Source organism: Tenrec ecaudatus, chromosome 5 (assembly GCF_050624435.1).
Source record: "Tenrec ecaudatus isolate mTenEca1 chromosome 5, mTenEca1.hap1, whole genome shotgun sequence".
Classification (NCBI taxonomy): Eukaryota; Metazoa; Chordata; class Mammalia; order Afrosoricida; family Tenrecidae; genus Tenrec; species Tenrec ecaudatus.
Window position 1 is genome coordinate 59,896,257 of NC_134534.1, and position 5,610 is coordinate 59,901,866.

The following is a 5,610-nucleotide window of genomic DNA, read 5'->3' on the forward strand; positions in this document are numbered from 1 at the left end:
TCTATATCTATGTATTTATCTATATATCTATGTATCTATCTATCTAATGTCTAGAATAGGCCAGTGCATGTCTGAAACCAATAGCAAAAATTTTTACTTTCCCTTATATAACCAGATTTTATTTTATCTTCTAATTTTTTATCTCAACAGTATTAAAAATTGATATAGAAGTACAGATCGGTCTGTTGTCCTCATTTTCTGATTCAGGAAGAAAATGTAATAAAGAATAGAACTACCTTTTAGAAAAAATGAGTTAAATTATCCAAGATCAAGAATTCTGGCAACAAAGGGATTGTGGAGAATTTTTATAGGGGAATGATTTAGTTATATCACCCAGATATATGTTAATATCTTGGAGATATTTGGGTTCTGTTTCAGATCATCACAATAAAAGTGAACATGGAGTAAATCAAGTCGTATGTTTTTTGTTTTTATTGTTTTGCTTTGTTTTTTGTTTCAGTGTACATATAAATTAGATTAACACTAACCATAGCCCCATAAGTGTGCAATAAGATTATGAAGACATTTAATTACTAAAAGGTGAGTGAGACAAAGTGAACACCTGATGTTGGAAAAATAACTCTGGTAGACTTATTTGAGACAGAGTTGCCACAAACCTTTTACTTGTAAAAATAAGCACTATACCCACAAAGTACTTTAATACGAGATGCTTTGGGCTGCGATGCACATGGTCAGCAGTTCAAAAGCACCAGCAGCTCCGAGGGAGAAAGACTGGGCTTTCTACTGGTTTAAATAGTGACAGTCTGGGGAGCCCACAAGGGGCTGTGAGTCGGCATTGATTCGATGGCAGGAGTTTGGAGTTTTGACCTGTATCAGACTGCTTCAATCCTAAATTTTCATGTAAAACAAGAGAAGATAAAGGAAAACGGCATTTCTTCCCAGCGTCTTGCTGCCCTCTAGTGGTTGTACGTGGTATATGTGCACAGGAAGGTAAATAGAATAAAACTTTACACCAGAGAGAATACTTAGGAATTATTTAGCCCAATTGTGCTCTCACTGAGTATTTTGTGAACTACTTGAAAAGAACAAATGAAATTCTTGTGGTTATTTCACTGTTGATTTAACTCTTTTTATAATTTCCTAAATATGATTAAGCATAAACTAGTATATGTATATGTTCCTGTGAAATGTAAAACCAAAGTGAATAAAACACATAAAATAAAAATAACAGATAGTTTGATATTAATAACTCTAATATCATGGAATGTAATTGATGTGGTTTCTTGCTAAAATTAAATTTTGGCTCAAAATGTGAAAATGGACACAAGCCCTCTTGTGTGTTTTTCCTTTGCCGTATCTATATTACCCATATTAAATTATATACCATCATCATATATTTTAGTTATTAATGCTAGCAAGAAATCTACAAACCACAATGGTTTTGAAACTATTTGACCGTCATTTGGTGGGTTGAGGAGATAGTTATATATTTTATTTCGTGAATTCTTTCATGGAACTGCGGAAATGGATGAGAGTTGAGGGCCAAATGGGGGGTGTAGTGGGCCGTGAACCACAAGGTCAGCAGTTTGAAATAGCCAGCTGGTCCCCAGGAAAAGATGGAACTTTCCACTCCCGTAACGAGTTACACTCGCAGATACTCAGAGGGGCCATTCTTCTCTGCTCCACAGGGTCTCTGTGAGTCACTTCATGCCTGTGAATTTTGCTTTCTGGTTTGGTGTCTTGGCATAAGAAGTCCTAGTAGTAGCAAAGGCTAGGTGTTGAATTGCTGACCACAGGTGGGCCATTCAAACCCACCAGCCACTTTTTGGGAGATAAATGAGGCTGTCTGCTCCCATAACATTTTATAATCTTAGAAACTCTATCTTGGGTTGCTTTGAGTCAGAATTCACTGGATGGCTGTAGATTTCGGTGACTTGGCATAATTACAATTATAAATATGATTCTTCAATTCGATGTTAGTTGATAATGACATATTCCACACGTGACGTGGAAAAGTATTTATGTATATTTGTCTCCCTCTACTAATTTTAAATCTTATTTAAATCCAAGCTCAAAGATCAGTTGTCTGTAAGTGGTTGAATTTATTTTTGATTGGTCTATTCTGTTCCATTGGTCTATGTATCTATCATTGTACCAGGGTCACACATTTTAATCTACTGTGGTTGTGTAATAGGTTGAGGTCAGGAAATGAGAGAAATAATACTTTGTTCTTTTTGAGAAGTTTTTTGCTTATCTTGGGTCTCTTGCCTTTCTATGTAAATTTATTAATTCATTTTCCCATTTCTTGAAAGAATAAATTTGGGATCTGGATCAGAATTGGATTGTATTTATAGATTGTTTTGGGTAGTATTGACATTTTGAAATCATTAAGTTCAGGCTGGGTTCTCTAGAGATGTAAAACCAGTGATGCTTATATGTATATGCATATAGAAAGAAATTTATATCAAGAAATGTCTTACACACTTGTAGGTCAGTCCAGTGTGGTTCAAACGGATGGGTGAGATGTGCGCTGAAGATTTCTCTTGGCTCACGTAGCTGTGGAAGTCAACAAACAGAAAGCAGGAGGAGGAGGCAGGAGGGTCGTAGATTGTTGGACACAGACGTGAATGAATCCAAGGTTGGCTGAATGAATGCAAGATCAGCAGCCTGAGAATGGTTCCTGGGATTGGCAGGTGACACAGCAGGAGGTCATGAACCAGATGCAGGATCCAGATCAAGAGAAGGCTAAGGGACAAGAGAGAGCTTGGCTCTGCTGAGGGGTTCTCACTTAGACAAAAGGCCACACCTCTGCGAAAGTGTCATTAGACTGTGACTTGACTGATAGGCTGGGCTCCACCTATACAGACGCTCACACAGGAACATGTAAGTGACATGAACTCTAACCATCTCACCGTGTATGCATATGGAAGGTTTTCTCATTTACATGTGTCTTGTTTTTTTCTCTTTCTTTTTGTTCTTACTTTTCAAGTGACCTTATTTATTATATTTACAAGCTTATTTAATTGGTTGCAGATGTTGGGGGGAAACATTTGGTAAGCATTCACTGTTAAAATGTTTGTTTTCTATAAAATCTATTTTCCAAATGTCTGAATAATTCTGTAAAAGCAAATAATTCAGGTGCTGTGATGTGTAGTTACCCTCACTGGTTCAACGCTTCCCTTTCAACAGTGTTTTAAAAATTAGTACCAGGGGCTAATCAAGGACACAATTAGCAGAAGATCCCTATGCCCTAGGGAGATGATATGTAGGATGCTCTACCATAAATTAACAAGGAGATCTCCGAGGGGAGCCAGAGGCAGATAAACAACATAAAGCCTTTGGTTTCTGGTAGCAGTGTTCTGCAGTGTTCTTTGTACACGTTTTTGTGTCCTTGGTTAGCCTTATTCCTAAGTATTTCATTTCCTGTGTGACTATTGTAATTCATATTATTTTCTTGTTTTCTTTTTCAGAACTCTCTTCTTTACTATATGGAAATCTAATTGATTTTTAATCTTATGCTCTACTTGTGCTGGATCTTTCAATTGTTTAAGCAACCCTTTTGTTGAGTATTTGGGGTTTTTTTTTCTACATATACAATCATATCGTGAAAATAGTGAGAGTTTCTCTCTTTGCCTAACTATATTTCTTTGATTTCTTTGTGTTGTCTAATGGTGTTGGCTATCACTTCTAGGACAATGTTCCATACAAGTGGTCAGTAAGGTGACCAGGCACCCTGATTTTGGAGGGACAGTCTGGATTTTTAACAATTTTTCCTGCATCCCGCGGCATTTAAAAAAAGTCAGCAAAGATAATCATTGTTCAGTGTCCTTTTCTGAATCTGGCTTGAATTTCTGGCAACTCCCTGTCCCTGGATGGTTGCAGTCCTTTTTGAACGATCAAGCCCAACAGAGAAGTAGGGAGTGGCATGGAGGCACAGTCAGGCGGCACTGATAAGAAGTTCGGAGCATGGAAGTGTGTGTGAAGTGCCACCCACCGGGATCGTCAGTCATGGCTGAAACTGATAACTGTCCCCAACCTCAATTCTACGACAAACACTCCCCATGCCATTTTTATACAATTTGTTATTCCATATCAATAATATTCAAGAAACATATAAATAAGGTTTAGTATGAGTTAGGTTAAAAATGTGGGGTTATAGACCTTTAAGATGCAACAATAGGAATAAATTCAGGAACATATGAATGAACACAAGAATGATGTGTGCGTTACTTTTATAGTCATAATGATAGTATGATTACCTTGATATTGCTGTCATGAAATTTTATAGATGAAGATGTTCACACATAGAAAATGAAAATACTTTGTTTAAAGTCACATAACAATTACGTAGCTTACCCAATGAAGTAGACACTTTGCTCTTATCCTACCTTGTATTTCCTCTAAAAATGAATAGAATAGAAATAAGGTGGAAATAAGCTGTGATGTGGACATAGGATCTGAGAGTACTGTCAAAATATTTAAATGAAAAAGAAAGAAGAGCGATGGGATGACCGCCATGAATAGACGCAGACATTTATTGTAAAGGAAAATAGAGTTTAATGCTCATCATAGTTCAAGTTAGAGAGCAGCAGAGGAAACGTTATTAGGCAAGGAGTTTAATATAAAGATTGAGAATTACTGATTGATGGAGCAGAATCCAGAGTGGATGAGAGAATGTAAATTTAGCAAGATAAAATCGCAAAGTTGTTAAATGGAGGGAATAAAAATGGGAAATGGATATAATTATAGATAGAGGGGGATACTTATGGTTAATTAAGGGAATAAAATATGAAATGAATATGATTGTAGCTATAGATGGATACTTTAGTTTTATTACCCTCGACAGTCTCAAATTTCTTAGGAAGATCTGAAAGAAAAACATATCTTTTGACAATTTATACTTTAAGTAAAAGGAAATATTAATATATCTTTATGTGATCATTTTAATAATTAAAAATCTCAAATTAAGAAAGTACATATTATATACCTACTCTTCAACTTTGAAAAATTAAAAAAATCTTTAGGATTTTACATTTGACTCTTTCAATCAACCTCTAGCTAATTTTGGCACATGTAATGGCAGCTGTAGCTGTTTTTCTTCCATGTAACCAGTTCTTTAAAAAAATTTTCATTGTTGCTGCACTGAACCCTGAGTGACTCATCTCCTCCCCACTACCCCTCTGCAAGGGATGTCCAGCTGTCTAGTTCTTCACGCTTCCTCCCAATTATCATGATCCCAATTCTACCTTGTGGACCTGGTTAGACCAGAGGATGCACAGCGGTGCAGTGGGGATCTGGAAACACAGGGAATCTAGGACGGATGAACCCCTCAGGACCAGCGGTGGGAGTGGCGACACCAGGAGGAAAGGGGGTGTAGAAAGGGTGAACCGATCTTGGGGATCTATGTGTAACCTCCTCTCTGGAGATGGGCGATGGGAAGGTGGGTGAGGGGAGATGCCGGGCAGTGTAAGATAAAATAATTATTTATATACTATTAAGGGTTCAGGGGAAAGGGTGGAGCGGGGAGGGAGGGGGAGAGGAAAAAAGGAAAATGAGCTGATTCCAGGAACCCAAGTGGAAGGCGAATTTTGAGAAAGACGAGGGCAACGAATGTATAAGGGTGCTTTACTCAATTGATGTATGTATGGA